Here is an 18,231-nt window from a genome sequence, read left to right as displayed (position 1 = left end):
CATATACTCAGCCTAACCTATGCATTGCTTACATTAAACTATATACAGTAGAGTCTCACTTATCCAACATAAACGGGCCGGCAGAATGTTGGATAAGCGAATATGTTGGATAATAAGGAGGCATTAAGGAAAAGCCTATTAAACATCAAATTAGGTTATGATTTTACAAATTAAGCACCAAAACATCATGTTAGACAACAAATTTGGCAGAAAAAGTAGTTCAATACGCAGTAATGCTATGTAGTAATTACTGTATTTATGAATTTAGCACCAAAATATCACGATATATTGAAAACATAGACTACAAAAATGCGTTGGATAATCCAGAATGTTGGATAAGCGAGTGTTGGATAAGTGAGACTCTACTGTATACTCAACATACAAGTTCAAGAACCTAACATACTAATGTAACCCATGCATTGCTTACATTAACCCACATAGGCTCATACAACCTAATGTACTCAGTCCTGTACCTCAGAATATCAATGTGAAAAATCCCACAATATCTGCTTTGAACTGGATTATCTGAGTCCACACTGCCATATAATCCAGTTCAGATATTGTGGGGTTTTCTGCCTTGATATTCTGGGTTATATGGTTGTGTGGAAGGGCCTTGAGTGAAGGTTTGGGGCAATGCCATGATTTGGAAGCACAGCCTTAGTTGTGTAAATTTGATTCAGGTGTGCAACTCAGCCCAGCTGGCCTCATTATCCCTCCATTTTTTGTTGCTGTTGCTCTCACGTCAACATGGAGTATGGGTTTGTGAGGCCGAATGGGTCGGACTGGTTGGCCCTTGGGGTCTCCAACTTTGCACTGGTTGAGTTCTCCTCCAACTTTATGGTTCTGAAACAGATTCCGGCCGAGAGAGTCAGAAACTCTTAACTTTTGGAGACCTACCAACCATTCTTCAACCAAGTTCTGGAGAACTGGAGAACTGCTCAATCCAAGCAAGAATCTTATGAAGGCTTTGACGTCGTCCATCCATGGTAAGTAGTGTCTGAACCAGGTGTGGGCACCTTTGGCCCTTTAGATATTTTGGACTTCCACCAGCTTTGAACTGGGTTATGTGGAAGTGTGGACTCAGAAAACCCAGTTCAAAGCACTATCCCTCACCCAGTTGATGTATCTTTTCTAATACTCCTCACCATTGGACTCCTGGACCTCCACCAATGGAGTTTTCATCTAATCAGCTTTACATATACAGTAGAGCAGGGGTCCTCAAACTTTTTAAGTGGAGGGCCAATTCATGGTCCCTCAGATTGTTGAGGGGCCGAATTATCATTTGGAAAAAAAAAACCCGAACAAATTCCTATGCTCACTGCACATGTCTTATTTGTAGTGCAAAAAAACAAAAACCCCACAACAACAATCATTTACTTATATATTTATTTGCTACATTTATATCCCACCCTCTCTCGCCCTGAAGGGGATTCAGAGCGGCTTACAAGTTGTATGTACCTACAATATATTACATTATTAGCATAGCACAATATCAGCATTATAGATTACTATATTGTACTATACCATTATACAGTAATATTATTAGTAATATTACATTTAATATGTACAGCCCAGAAAACATACAACAACCCAGCAAAAGTAATAATATGTTGTCGAAGGCTTTCATGACTTGGAATCACAGGGTTGTTGTGTGTTTTCCAGGCTGTATGGCCATGTCCCAAAAGCATTCTCTCCTGACGTTTCGCCCACATTTATAGCAGGCATCCTCAGAGGTTGCGAGACGGGGTACAATATAATAATAATAATAATAATAATAATGATAATAATAATAATAATAGCCTCACAGCCTCTGAGGATGCCTGCCATAGATGTGGGCGAAACGTCAGGAGAGAATGCTTCTGGAACATGGCCGTACAGCCCAGAAAACATACAACAACCCAGCAAAAGTAATAATATGTTGTCGAAGGCTTTCATGACTTGGAATCACAGGGTTGTTGTGTGTTTTCCAGGCTGTATGGCCATGTCCCAAAAGCATTCTCTCCTGACGTTTCGCCCACATTTATAGCAGGCATCCTCAGAGGTTGCGAGACGGGGTACAATATAATAATAATAATAATAATAATAATAATAATAATAATAATAGCCTCACAGCCTCTGAGGATGCCTGCCATAGATGTGGGCGAAACGTCAGGAGAGAATGCTTCTGGAACATGGCCGTACAGCCCAGAAAACATACAACAACCCAGCAAAAGTAATAATATGTTGTCGAAGGCTTTCATGACTTGGAATCACAGGGTTGTTGTGTGTTTTCCAGGCTGTATGGCCATGTCCCAAAAGCATTCTCTCCTGACGTTTCGCCCACATCTATAGCAGGCATCCTCAGAGGTTGCGAGACGGGGTAAAATATAATAATAATAATAATAATAATAATAATAATAATAAAATAATAATAATAATAATTAATATCTTGTTTGCTGTGTCATAATAAAATAATAATAATAGCCTCACAACCTCTGAGGATGCCTGCCATAGACGTGGGCGAAATGTCAGGAGAGAATGCTTCTGGAACATGGCCATACAGTCCAGAAAACACACAAAAAATGAATAATAACCGTCACCGAAATTGCCATTATTAAAACTTCATCCGCTTCTCCAACTGGATTGGGTCTCAAATATATGCTGATATTATTTTGTAGACTATCCATGCCACCTTTAAGAGCCCAACCAAGCTTGAAGCATCCGCCTCAAGACGTCTCCAGAGTTTCTTCACTTCCTCGGGACAGCGTCTTCTCAAACCCAGGTAGGCATGGGAAGTTTCCAAATGTTATTTGCCACCAACTTAATGACTTTGTCATAAACCCTAAAGGCACCAGATAGTATACATCAGGGGTCCCCAAACTAAGGCCCGGGGGCCGGATGCGGCTTCCAAGGTCATTTACCTGGCCCCCGCCCTCAGTTTTATAATATAATATATTGTATATACATATAATATTGATAATAATATTATAATGTAATACAATATAACACTAATAATAATACCATATAATAATATTAATTATATGTTCTATATTACATATAATATTACTAATAATATTACAGTATAGTGGTATAGTTCATTATAGTAATATATAATGCTAATATTGTGCTATGCTAATAATATAATATATTGTATGTACATATAATTTGTAAGTCCCCTTTGGGGTCAGAAGGGTGTGATACAAATGTAGTAAATAAATGCAGTAAATAAATAAATAATAAATAAATAAATTTTAGACTTAGGCTCGCCCAAAGTCTGAAATGACTTGAAGGCACACAACAACAACAACAACAACAATTCTAATTAACTTGACTATCTCATTGGCCAGAAGCAGGACCACACTTCCCATTGAAATCCTGATAAATGTATGTTGGTTAAAATTGTTTTTATTTTTAAATATTGTATTGTTCTTTCGTTGTTGTTGTTATTGTTGTTGTTTTTGCACTACAAATAAGACATGTGCAGTGTGCATCGGAATTTGTTTGTATTTTTTTTTCAAATGATAATCCGGCCCCTCAACAGTCTGAAGGATTGTGGACCGGCCCTCGGCTTAAAAAGTTTGAGGACCCCTGGTCTAGATGGTCTTTGGAGGTCCCTTTGCTTATCTATGGCCTTATGAGACCATCTAGATGGCTTTTGGAGGTCACTTCCCTTACCTATGGTCCTATGAGACCGTCTAGATGGCCTTTGGGGGCCCCTTTCCTTACCAATGGTCTTATGAGACCATCTAGATGGTTTTTGAAGGTCCCCTTCCTTATCTATGGTTTTCTGATGGCCTGATGAGATCATCTAGATAATCTTTGAGGGTTCCTTTCCTTACTAATAGTCTTATGAGATCGTCTAGATGGTCTTTGAAGGTCTCTTTGCTTAGCTATCACCTTATGAGACCATCTAGATGGCTTTTGGAGGTCACTTTCCTTACCTATGGTCCTATGAGACCATCTAGATGGCTTTTGGAGGTCACTTTCCTTACCTATGGTCCTATGAGACCATCTAGATTGCTTTTGGAGGTCACTTCCCTTACCTATGGTCCTATGAGACCGTCTAGATGGCCTTTGGGGGCCCCTTTCCTTACCAATGGTCTTATGAGACCATCTAGATGGTTTTTGAAGGTCCCCTTCCTTATCTATGGTTTTCCGATGGCCTGATGAGATCATCTAGATAATCTTTGATGATCCTTTCCTTACCGATAGTCTTATGAGCTCGTCTAGATGGTCTTTGAAGGTCTCTTTGCTTAGCTATCACCTTATGAGACCATCTAGATGGCTTTTGGAGGTCACTTTCCTTACCTATGGTCCTATGAGACCATCTAGATGGCTTTTGGAGGTCACTTTCCTTACCTATGGTCCTATGAGACCATCTAGATGGCTTTTGGAGGTCACTTTCCTTACCTATGGTCCTATGAGACCATCTAGATGGCCTTTGAGGGTCCCTTTCCTTTCCTATGGTTTTATGAGATCGTCTAGATCAGGGGTCCGCAAACTAAGGCCCGGTGGCCGGATGCGGCCCACCGAAGCCATTTATCTGCCCTCCACGGCACAAGGGCAGAAGGGGGTTGGACTAAATGACCCAAGGGTTCTCTTCTTCTCTTACAACCATCATTATTATTATTATTATTATTATTATTATTATTAACATTGAGTCTGGGTGGCCATTTGTCAGGGGTGTTTTGCTTGTGCTTTTGGTCCGCAGAGGCAGAAGGGGGTTGGACAAAATGGCCCAAAGGGTCTCTTCCAACTCTCTTTTTATTATTATTGCTGTTATTATTATTGTTAGTTATTATTATTTTATTATGACACAGAAAACAAGATAAATATGCTGGATTTCGTTTCACAAAATCACAAGTCGGACACTTCCCAAGTGTCTAGGACTGTGTGATGTATTTTCAGATGATGCGTGCAGATCCCAGTCGAGTGGCCTTTTGCAGTTGGCAGATCGTAATTTTGTCAATGTCTATTGTTTCCAAATGCCGGCTGAGATCTTTTGGCACGGCACCCAGTGTGCCCATCACCACCAGGACCACCTGCACTGGTTTCTGCCAGAGTCTTTGAAGTTCAATCTTGAGGTCCTGATAGCGGCTGAGTTTTTCCTGTTGTTTTTTGTCAATGCGACTGTCACCTGGGATGGCAACATCAATGATCGAAACCTTTTTTTTTCCCACAACTGTGATGTCTGGTGTGTTGTGTTCCAGAAGTTTGTCAGTCTGGATTCGGAAGTCCCACAGTATCTTTGCGTGCTCGTTTTCCAATACTTTTGCAGGTTTGTGATCCCACCAGTTCTTTGCTGCTGGGAGGTGGTACCTGAGGCATAAGTTCCAATGAATCATTTGGGCCACATAGTTGTGCCTCTGTTTGTAGTCTGTCTGTGCGATTTTCTTACAGCAGCTGAGGATATGATCCATGGTTTCGTCGGTTTCATCATCATCATTATTATTATTATTATTATTATTATTATTATTATTATTATTATTATTGCTCGGTGGCCAACTATAGTCCGGCCCTCCAATGGTCCGAAGGATTGTGAACTGGCCCTCTGTTTAAAAAGTTTGAGGACCCCTGGTCTAGATGGTCTTTGTGGACCCTTTTCCTTACCTATGGTCTTATGAAACCATCTAGATTATTTTTGAGGGTTCCTTTCCTAATCTATGGTCTTCTGATGGCCTGATGAGATCCTCTAGATGTCTTTTGAGGGTCCCTTTCCTTACCGATGGTCTTATGAGATCGTCTAGTTGGTCATTGAAGGTCTCTTTGCTTAGCTACGGCCTTATGAGACCTTCTAGATGGCTTTTGGAGGTCACTTTCCTTACCTATGGTCCTATGAAACCATCTAGATGGCCTTTGAGGGTCCCTTTCCTTACCTATGGTCTTATGAAACCATCTAGATGGTCTTTGAGGGTCCCTTTCCTTACCTATGGTCTTATGAAACCATCTAGATTATTTTTGAGGGTTCCTTTCCTTATCTATGGTCTTCTGATGGCCTGATGAGATCCTCTAGATGTCTTTTGAGGGTCCCTTTCCTTACCGATGGTCTTATGAGATCGTCTAGTTGGTCATTGAAGGTCTCTTTGCTTAGCTACGGCCTTATGAGACCTTCTAGATGGCTTTTGGAGGTCACTTTCCTTACCTATGGTCCTATGAAACTATCTAGATGGCCTTTGAGGGTCCCTTTCCTTACCTATGGTCTTATGAAACCATCTAGATGGTCTTTGAGGGTCCCTTTCCTTACCTATGGTCTTATGAAACCATCTAGATTATTTTTGAGGGTTCCTTTCCTTATCTATGGTCTTCTGATGGCCTGATCAGATCCTCTAGATGTCTTTTGAGGGTTCCTTTCCTTACCGATGGTCTTATGGGACCATCTAGATGGTCTTTGGAGGTCTCAATGGTCTTATGAGATCTTTTTTGGATGGCGAGTTGTAAAGAACTGGATTGTAGGTAGAAAAATCAGTTTTCTGATTGTGAACCAAGCCATTCTTGGGTGGAAATAGCCACATCTTTTCTAAAATAATCTAAAAAGATGCAAAGATAGGAGGGAGACATGTTCCGGCATGTCCTCCTTCATCAAAAAGCAGGTGAGAAAAAAGACCGGAGGGGTTTCGTCCTTTTCCGTAGAGGTCAGTCACTGAGTTAACTCTGAACGAACCAGACAATGTTGTCTGCCCATAATAATTTGGGTTGAGGTGAGTTGTCAATGTATATGTTGTAGAATTGGAATTGGATACCCGTAGCTCATATACACATATTGCATAAATGTGTGTTTTGGTTTTTATTTATTTATCGTGTCAGAATTGAAGGTATACTTATAATGTATTTAAAATGTAAACAAAGTTAAACTTGGCATTATACCAAATGTATAAGATAATTATTGGTGATATTCTACTATATCTAAGGGTAATGAAATTTTGGCCTAGGACAAAACAACAAAACTACACATCCCAGAAACACTAAACTTGGCAGCACAACCCCTCATCCATGCCTCTACGTTCATACAACAAAAAGAAAACAAAAATAAAGTCCTAATTAGAGGGAGGGGAATAATTGTTTTTATCCAATTGCTGCCAGTTAGAAGGCTAAGCTCCACCCACTTGGTCTCCTAGCAACCCACTCAGCCCACCCAGCCTCTCAATAATAATAATAATAATAATAATAATAATAATAATAATAATAATAATAATAATAATACAATCCTAAGGTTAGCAGATACCCCTAAGGATCATCCAGTTCAACTTCCTTATATCATGCACAATCCAACCACTCCTGACAGATGGCCATCCCATATCTGCACAATAATAATACACAGCGAATCATAGCATCAGACAGTTAGGAGACACCCCTAAAGGCCATCCAGTCCAACCCAATTCTGCCATGCAGGACACAATCCAAGCACTCCCAACAGATGGCCAGCCAGCCAGCCTCTCAATAATAATAATAATACAGTAGAGTCTCACTTATCCAAGCTAAACGGGCCAGCAGCGAATATCTTGGATAATAAGGAGGGATTAAGGAAAAGCCTATTAAACATCAAATTAGGTTATGATTTTACAAATTAAGCACCAAAACATCATGTTATACAACAAATTTGACAGAAAAAGGAGTTCAATACGCAGTAATGTTATGTTGTAATTACTGTATTTAGGAATTTAGCACCAAAATATCACGATATATTGAAAACATTGACTACAAAAATGGCTTGGATTATCCAGAAGCTTGGATAAGCGAGGCTTGGATAAGTGAGACTCTACTGTAATAATAATAATAATATAATACAATCCTAAAGTTAGCAGATACCCCTAAGGATCATCCAGTTCAACTTCCTTCTACCACGCAGGAGGACACAATCCAAGCACTCCTGACAGATGGCCATCCAGCCTCAACAAGTTCTCACCAACACCACCAGACAACGCCACAGCAACGCGTGGCTGGGCACAGCTAGTGTCACATATAATAAACAGTCATGCATTAAAACCAATATAAACAATATCACTTTACTTCACTTCACTTTATTTCTTAATGAGTCGCTCTCCACCAGAGTGCTCCGAGCGACTTACAATTTAAAAATATCATTCCACAATATAAAAACATTCAACATAAAAACATTCAACGGTGACTATTTGGCAAATTAGATCTGATTTACTTAAATGCACAACCAAACAGCCAAGTCTTACAAGTTTTACAAAAGGTCGCAACTCCGACATTGCTCTAACATATGGAGGCAGTGAGTTCCACAGAATTGGAGCATAGGTCGAAATATAAACAATAAAACCATATAACAGGATAAAATAGCATTTAATCCATCTTGTAGTCGTACTGTGACAGCAAATCGACTTATGACCATCTATGAGACTTTCATCTATGCTGACGATCGTGCCATCACCGCTCAAGCAGGGAGCTTTGAAATGGTTGAACAGAAGATCTCCAGAGCTTAAGGTCCCCAGATGTTTTTGGTTTACAACTCCCAGAAATACAAGGCAGTTTACCAGATGTTATGATTTCTGGGAGTTGAAGGTCAAAACATCTGGAGACAGGTTGAGAACCACTGATCTAGCCAGTCATAGAGTTATGGAATCATAGCACTTGAAGGAGTTTCATGTGCCATCTAGTCCAACTTCCAATCTGATGTATCTTCAGCAGCTTCTTATTCAAGACAAGAAATTTGGCAGAAAACGTAGTTCAATACGCAGTAATGCTATGTAGTAATTACTGTATTTATGAATTTAGCACCAAAATATCACGATATATTGAAAACATTTACTACAAAAATGTGTTGGATAATCCAGAACGCTGGATAAGCGAGTGTTGGATAAGTGAGACTCTACTGTAATTACTACATACTTTTTCTGTCAAATTTGTTGTATAATATGATGTTTTGGTGCGTAATTTGTATAACGATTACCTAATTTGATGTTTAATCGGCTTTTCCTGAATCCCTTCTTATTATCCAACATATTCACTTATCCTGCCGGCCTGTTTATGTTGGATAAGTGAGACTCTACTGTAATTACTACATACTTTTTCTGTCAAATTTGTTGTATAATATGATGTTTTGGTGCGTAATTTGTATAACGATTACCTAATTTGATGTTTAATCGGCTTTTCCTGAATCCCTTCTTATTATCCAACATATTCACTTATCCTGCCGGCCTGTTTATGTTGGATAAGTGAGACTCTACTGTAATTACTACATACTTTTTCTGTCAAATTTGTTGTATAATATGATGTTTTGGTGCTTAATTTGTATAACGATTACCTAATTTGATGTTTAATCGCCTTTTCCTGAATCCCTTCTTATTATCCAACATTCACTTATCCTGCCGGCCTGTTTATGTTGGATAAGTGAGACTCTACTGTATATTGATAATCTTATATTATCTGCTTAGAACTGGATTATATGAGGCCAGCTGTATAAAATGCACACTGAAGTGGATTATATGGTAGTGTGGAATCAAGATAATCCAGTGCAAAGCAGATAATATAAGATTATAAATGGGTTATGTAGCTGTGTGGAAGGGCCTTGAGTCTACACTGCCATATAATCCAGTGCAAATTAGATAATCTGTGGAAGAGGCCTAAGTGAGGCCTAACTCTGCCTGTCCCCTGGGCTGAGTGGGTTGCTAGGAGACCAAGTGGGCAGAGCTTAGCCTTCTAACTGGCAGCAATTGGATAAAAACAGTTATTGCTCTCCCTCTAATTAGGACTTTATTTTTCTTTTCTTTTTATTGTATCAACCTAGAGGCGTGGATGATGGGTTGTGTTGTCAAATTTCGAGGTTGGGGGGCCTTGTAGTTTTGTTGTTTTGTCCGGTGCCCTGATTCCATCACTCTTTTATATATATAGAAGATATCTAGAGAAGGAGATCCCATGAACTCTCTGGATCCTATGGAAACCCAACGTTGAACCTTGGTCCCAATCTTGGTCCAAATTCACCACCGGTATGACTTCATCCAAAGGGAAGAAGTTCAGCCAGTTCGGAAAGATGTCCGGCTAAAAAGAGTGGAGGAACCCTATCCATCAATGTCAACGGGAGGTCAAAGGGGAACGTGTTTATCCGTGTCTGATAACCTTCCAAAGCCTAGGAGATGGGCCACGTTAAGAGGAGACACCCTTTCTCAAAGCTGCCACACACAGACGAGTCCATCCATAAATTAAAACCTGCCCAAAGGTTGGTAAGATAAGTGGCAATTTGGATGGGCTGGCCATGAATCTAGAAGCAACAGCTAGGCTGGGTGGTGCTCTCCGTGAAGAAGAAGTGCAAGAAAACCAAACTTAGGTCAACTTTGGTTTTCGGGTCAGTTTTGAAACCACTCTCCAAATAAAATCCCATCCGAAATCAAAGACATTGATGATAATTAATCTATATATATAAAAGGGTAATGAAATTTTGGCCTAGGACGAAACAACAAAACTACACATCCCAGAAACACTAAACTTGGCGGCACAACCCCTCATCCATGTCTCTATGTTCATACAACAAAAAGAAAAGAAAAATAAAGTCCTAATTAGAGGGAGATGAATAATTGTTTTTATCCAATTGCTGCTAGTTAGAAGGCTAAGCTCCGCCCACTTGGTCTCCTAGCAACCCACTCGGCCCAGGGGACAGGCAGAGTTAGGCCTCACTTAGGCCTCTTCCACACTGCCTATAAAATACAGATTATCTGATTTGAACTGGATTATATGGCAGTGTAGACTCAAGGCCCTTCCACACAGCTATATAACCCATTTATAATAATAATAATAATAATAATAATAATAATAATAATAATAATAATAATAATAATAATAATAATAATTTATTTATACCCCGCCACTATCTCCCCATGGGGACTCGGGACGGCTTACATGGGGCAGAGGCCCAAACAACATAGAACAAAACATAGGCAACATAGTACAAATCACACTATAAAAAGATAAAAGAGTAATACAATATATAAATTAAAACAAAAATACAGGATAAAAAAATTGCATTTAAAACACATAAATGGACTTAATGTCAGGGGAAAACCTTTACCCTATACCTTAACTACCACCAATTCCTCAAAACTTTATTTCTCATACCACCAGACTTCGCCACAGCAACGCGTGGCCGGGCACAGCTAGTATATTATATAATATGTAATAATGATATTATAATGTAATACAATACAATACTACTACTACTAATAATACAATATAATAATAATATTATTTATTTATTCATTTATTTACAGTATTTATATTCCGCCCCTCTTTCTCACCCCGAAGGGGACTCAGGGCGGATCACATTATATACATATAGGGCAAACATTCAATGCCCATATATACATAGAACCGAGACAGAGACAGACGCTGCGGATATGATCAATGGTTTTGTCGGTTTCCTTGCAGAGTCTGCATTTTGGGTCATCAGCTGATTTTTCGATCTTGGCCTGAATTGCCTTTGTCCTGCTGTCTTGCTCCTGGGCTGCAAGGATCAGGCCTTCTGTCTCCTTCTTCAGGGTCCCATTCGTGAGCCAGAGCCAGGTCTTCTCCTTATCAGCTTTTCCTTCAATTTTGTCAAGGAACTTTCCATGCAATGTTTTGTTGTGCCAGCTGTCAGCTCTAGTTTGTAGTGTGGTTTTCTTGTACTGATTCTTTGTCTGCTGTGCTTTGAGGAGTTTCTGATTTTTGACTTCAATCAAAGCAGGTTCTTCACTTTGCTTGACATATTCTGCCAGGGCATGTTCTTCTTCTTTGACTGCTTGTTTGACTTGTAAGAGTCCTTTGTCCCCTGATCTTCTAGGCAGATAGAGCCGGTCAACATCACTGCGAAGGTGCAGTGAATGATGAATGGTCATGAGTTTTCTTGTTTTTCTGTCCAAATTGTCCAGTTCCACCAGTGTCCAGTTTATAATTCCAGCAGTATATCCTATGACAGGTATGGCCCAGGTGTTTATGGCTTTGATGGTGTTGCCTCCATTGAGCTTGCTTTTGAGAATTTTTCTGACCCTTTGTGTGTATTCTTTACTGACCACAGTCTTCAGATGTTCATGCTTGATGTTTTGCAGGTGTAATATGCCCTGATATTTATAGGCCTCTGGCTGGTGACACTTTATCGTTTGGCCATTAGGCATATTTATGCCCTCACTTTCCATGATTTTTCCCTTCTTCAATGCCACTGTCGAACATTTGTCCAAGCCAAACTCCATGCTGATATCAGTGCTAAAAATTCGGACAGTGTTGGTCAAAGACTGGATTTCAGTGTCCGTTTTCCCATACAGCTTCAGGTCATCCATGTACATCAGAAGTGAAATTATGTGAGATTTCTTAGATGTTTGATAGCCGAGATTTGTTTTTTGTAAGGTTGTTGACAGAGGGATCATGGCAATAATGAAAAGCAGAGGGGACAATGAGTCTCCCTGGAAAATTCCTCTCCTGATGTTGACAAGTCCATAGCTTTCATTTCCAACAAACAGTTCAGTTTTCCAGTGATCCATCATGTTTTCAATAAAAGTGCCAACGTTTTTACAAATCCCGATGGCGTCCAGGCACTTGATGATCCAGCTGTGTGGGAGTGAGTCAAAGGCCTTTTGGTAGTCAATCCACGTCATGTGAAGATTAGCTTTTCGGCTCTTACAATTCTCCAGAATCATTTTGTCAATCAGTAACAATTAATGGTCAATTAATAAATCAATAACATTTGTCCAAGCCAAACTCCATGCTGATATCAGTGCTAAAAATTCGGACAGTGTTAGTCAGAGACTGGATTTCAGTTTCCGTTTTCCCATACAGCTTCAGGTCATCCATGTAATTATTATTATTATTATTATTATTATTATTATTATTATTATTATTATTATTATTATTGCTATGTCTCCAGGCAATGGAATCCTGGGAGTTGTAGGTTGGTAAGGCACCAACACTCCTGAGTAGAGAAGGCTTAAGAGCTTGTGAAACTATAACTCCCCGGATTTCATAGCATTGAAGCATGGCAGTTCAAGAGGCTTCAATATGCATTCATTCTACAACGTAGATGAACCCTTGGACTCTGGAGACCTGGGTTTGAACCCACTGCCATGAACCTATTGGGTGGCCCTGGGCTAGTCACACTCTCTCGGCCTCGGGGGAAAGTGAGGGCTAACAACTTCTGAAAACTCTGAATGATAGCCTTGACCTGAGGTCAACAGAAGTCCGGAATGACTCGAAGGCACATAAGAAGAGCAAGGGCAGTGTCTTTCCGGATAAACACGTTTTATTTCCTTGCCCTAACTGAGATATTATTGGCACATCCAAATCCGGAGGTACATTCCAGATATGGCTGTTACCGAAATTGAATTTTTTAATATCAACCATGATATATACAACAAGAAGCCTTAATTTTTTTCCTAAGTGGTTCAACTTAGGTGGGCCAAACTGGGACCAACTTAGGTGGCCAAAAAAGGGGGTGTTGGAAACCCACTGGGTGATTTTCGACAAGTCATATTCTCTCAGCCTCAGAGGGAGGCAAAGGCCAACCTCCTCGGAGGAAATCTCACCAAAAAGATAACTTTGAATAGGGTCAACAGACGTTCAAAGGACCTGAAGGCACACAACAACATGGATATGGCAGGGTCAACCAAGAGTGATCTGGAAAGTCGTATTGTAACAACATTATGGATTTGGAATAACTGAGAGTTTAGGGAAGGTCAAAGGGATTTGTGTGGTCGTTGATAGCATTTGAGAAGGTGAAAGGAACATTAAAAGAAATTGAAGAGAAAGGACATTTTGTTGCTAGTTTTATTATTCATCTCTATATATAAAAGAGTGATGGCATCAGGGCAGCGGACAAAACAACAAAACTACAGGCCCCCCAACCTCGAAATTTGACAACACAACCCATTATCCACGGCTCTAGGTTGATACAACAAAAAGAAAAGAAAAATAAAATCCTAATTAGAGGGAGAGGAATAATTGTTTTTATCTAATTGCTGCCAGTTAGAGGGCTAAGCTCTGCCCACTTGGTCTCCTAGCAACGCACTCAGCCCAGGGGATAGGCACAAGAATTTGGAGAGACCCCTAAGGGGCCATCCAGCCCAACCCTTTCTACTATGCAGCAGGACACAATCCAAGCATTCACAACACATGGACAACCTAAAAATACTATACAATAATTCACAGGGACATAGACCTCCTCTACCCTCACCACTTTCACAGTACACAAACAACCAAATGCATACTCAACATAAAGACAACCATACAACAGACATTCAATACCACCACTACCTCAACAAGTTCTCACCAACACCACCAGACAACGCCACAGCAATGCGTGGCCGGGCATAGCTAGTTATTATATAATAATAATAATAATAATAATTATTATTATTATTATTATTATTATTATTATTTTATTTTTGTACCCTGCCACCATCTCCCCAGAGGGACTCGGGGCGGCTTACAGATATAAAACCAGCATACAATAATATCAAATACAAAAACACACAAATAAATTTAAAAGGCATTAAAAACCACAATCATTATAAAAGACATGAAAAACACATGAAAAACACAGCAATTATTTGGATCATATGTTGTGTATTTATGTTTACCATTTGTATTACAGTAGAGTCTTGCTTATCCTACATAAACGGGCCGGCAGCATGTTGGATAAGCGAATATGTTGGATGATAAGGAGGCATTAAGGAAAAGCCTATTAAACATCAGATTAGGTTATGATTTTACAAATGAAGCACCAAAACATTGTTAGACAACAAATTTGGCAGAAAAAGAAGTTCAATACGCATTAATGCTATGTAGTAATTACTGTATTTATGAATTTAGCACCAAAATATCATGATATATTTAAAACAGACTCTACTGTATTAAGCCACGGAGATTTAAGTGGTGCCAAATTGCATTCATTCTACACCTGTATCTTGAACTCTGGAGACCTGGGTTTGACCCTGCTCAGCTATGGAAATCGAGTCGGCGATCTTGGCCACGTCACACTCTCTCAGCCTCCGGGGAAGGCTGCTCTGTGATGATCCTCTTGACCTAAGGTTGCCATAAGGTCAGGGCTAACTTGAAGGCACATAAGGAGTCATTTCTGGGGCAAACATGTTTTGTTTCCTTGCCCTGATCTACAGACAGACACAACCAAATCCGGAGGTAAATTCCAGGTTTGGCTGTTAACGAAAGTAGGCTTGTGATTGAATTTTTATGCAACGAGAAGCCTCATTTTTCGACATGGTTCAACATAGGTGGCCAAAATGGGACCAACTTAGGTGGCCAAAACGGAGGGTTCGAAACCCACTGGGTGATCTTTGGCCAGTCGTATGCTCTCAGTTTCAGAGGAAGGCAAAGGAAAACCTCCTCTGAAGAAATCTTACCAAAAAGATAACCCTCAATAGGGTCACCGTAAGTTGAAAGGACTTGGAGGCACACATACAACCACAATGAAAAAGTGTGACTTTGAGGTTTGTTTTTCCAGATCAGGAGTGACTTGAGAAACTGCAAGTTGCTTCTGGTGAGAGAATATTGGCCGTCTGAATTCTGGGTCAGGATTAAATCCAGTCGTGTCCGATTCTGGGGGTTGGTGCTCATCTCCATTTCTAAGCCAAAGAGCCAGCATTGTCCATAGACACCTCCAAGGTCATGTGGCCAATAGTAGGACTGCATGAAGCACCGTTACCTTCCTGCCGAAGCAGTACCTATTGATCTACTCACATTCTGGGGGTTGGTGCTCATCTCCATTTCTAAGCCAAAGAGCCGGCATTGTCCTTAGACACCTCCAAGGTCATGTGGCTGGCATGACTGCATGGAGCGCCGTTACCTTCCTGCTGGAGCAGTACCTATTGATCTACTCACAGTCTGGGGGTTGGTGCTCATCTCCATTTCTAAGCCAAAGAGCCGGCATTGTCCGTAGACACCTCCAAGGTCATGTGGCCAATGGCAGGACTGCATGGAGCGCCGTTACCTTCCTGCTGGAGCAGTACCTATTGATCTACTCACATTCTGGGGGTTGGTGCTCATCTCCATTTCTAAGCCAAAGAGCCGGCATTGTCCATAGACACCTCCAAGGTCATGTAGCCATAGGCATGACTGCATGGAGTGCCAATGTTACCTTCCCACCGGAGCAGTGCCTATTGATCTACTCACATTTGCATGTTTTTGAACTGCTAGGCTGGCATAAGCTGGAGCTAACGGCAGGAATTCACTCTGGGATTCGAACCACTGGCCTCTCAGTCAGCACTGCACCACGGGGCTAGTTGTAGTAGTAGTAGTAGTAGTAATAATAATAATAATAATAATAATAATAATAATAATAATAATAATAATAATAATTTATTTATAACCTTCCACCATATCCCAGAGGGACTCAGGGTGGCTTACAACACACTCAAAGGTGCAACATACAAAATACAAACATTGTGGAAAAAATAACATAACACAGTAACAGCCAACATAAATAGTAAAAAGAATACATCTTTCAGAAAATACTTTTTTGGGGGTTTATTATTATTATTATTATTATTATTATTAATTTATAATTTATTTATAACCCTCCACCATATCCCAGACGGACTCAGCACAGCTTACAATGCACTCAAAGGTGCAACATACAAAATACAAAAATTGCCGAAACAGTAACATAACACAATAACAGGCAACATAAATAGTACAAAAATGCAATTTCAGAAAATACTTTTTTTGGTTTCGATTTAATAATAATATAGTAGAGTCTCGCTTATCCAAGACTCACTTATCCAAGGTTCTGGATTATCCAAGGCATTTTTGTAGTCAATGTTTTCAATATATCATGATATTTTGGTGCTAAATTCGTAAATACAGTAATTACAACATAACATTACTGCGTATTGAACTACTTTTTCTGTCAAATTTGTGGTAAAACATGATGTTTTGGTGCTTAATTTGTAAAATCATAACCTAATTTGATGTTTAATAGGCTTTTCCTTAATCCCTCCTTATTATCCAAGATATTTGCTTATCCAAGGTTCTGCCGGCATGTTTAGCTTGGATAAGTGAGACTCTACTATAATAATACAAACATATTATTACATACAAAATACAAAAATTGCGGAATTCTCCAGAATCATTTTGTCAATCAATAAGAATTAATGGTCAATTAATAAATCAATAACATTTGTTCAAGCCAAACTCCATGTTGATATCAGTGCTAAAAATTTGGACAGTGTTAGTCAGAGACTGGATTTCAGTTTCCGTTTTCCCATACAGCTTCAGGTCATCCATGTATTATTATTATTATTTTCTTGTTAATACCATATTGTTTTTGTTGACCCTACCTTTGCACTTACAGAGCTAGTTTACTGTTTTTCTTTGAAATACAGTAAATATTGAAAAACCTTTAACCTACTGATGCCTCAATATAATTTCATTGGGACCTAGAATCATAGAATCATAGAATTGGAAGAGACCTCATGGGCCATCCAGTCCAACCCCCTGCTAAGAAGCAGGAAATCGCATTCAAAGCACCCCCGACAGATGGCCATCCAGCCTCTGCTTAAAAGCCTCCAAAGAAGGAACCTCCACCACACTCTGCGGCAGAGAGTTCCACTGTCGAACAGCCCTCACAGTGAGGAAGTTCTTTCTAATGTTCAGGTGGAATCTCCTTTCCTGTAGTTTGAAGCCATTGTTCCGTGTCCTAGTCTGCAGGGCAGCAGAAAACAAGCTCCCTCCTTCCTCCCTATGACTTCCCTTCACGTATTTGTACATGGCTATCATGTCTCCTCTCAGCCTTCTCTTCTGCAGGCTAAACATGCCCAGCTCTTTAAGCCGCTCCTCATAGGGCTTGTTCTCCAGACCCTTAATCATTTTACTCGCCCTCCTCTGGACGCTTTCCAGCTTGTCAACATCTCCCAAAATTGGACCCAGTGTGATTCCAGGTGTGGTCTGACCAAGGCAGAATAGAATAAGGGGGAGCAGGACTTCCCTGGATCTAGACGCTATTCCCCTATTGATGCAGGACAGAATCCCGTTGGCTTTTTTAGCTGCTGCATCACATTGTTGGCTCATGTTTAACTTGTTGTCCACGAGGACTCCAAGGTCTTTTTCGCACACACTGCTGTCAAGCCAGGCATCGTCCCCCATTCTGTATCTTTGATTTCCATTTTTTCTGCCGAAGTGGAGTCTCTTGCATTTGTCCCTGTTGAACTTCATTTTGTTAGTTTCGGCCCATCATCTCTCTAGTCTGTCAAGATCGTTTTGAATTCTGCTCCTGTCTTCTGGAGTGTTGGCTCTCCCTCCCAGTTTGGTGTCGTCTGC

General features: G+C 40.1%; 1 protein-coding gene across 1 annotated transcript in view; it reads left to right on the top strand.

The window, feature by feature from the left end:
- The first annotated feature begins 386 nt into the window (after positions 1-386).
- Positions 387-18,231, top strand: part of lmx1b (LIM homeobox transcription factor 1 beta) — a 303,566-nt gene continuing 285,721 nt past the window's right edge. The window contains exons 1-2 of the mRNA XM_062960410.1: positions 387-986; positions 2,658-2,761. The gene's annotated coding sequence lies outside the window, so the exon portion shown is untranslated. The remainder of the gene's footprint in view (positions 987-2,657; positions 2,762-18,231) is intronic.

This window comes from Anolis carolinensis, unplaced genomic scaffold, assembly GCF_035594765.1.
Source record: "Anolis carolinensis isolate JA03-04 unplaced genomic scaffold, rAnoCar3.1.pri scaffold_7, whole genome shotgun sequence".
Taxonomy (NCBI): Eukaryota; Metazoa; Chordata; class Lepidosauria; order Squamata; family Dactyloidae; genus Anolis; species Anolis carolinensis.
The sequence above is the reverse complement of the archived record's forward strand: the minus strand, read 5'-3'. Positions and strand labels throughout refer to the sequence as shown.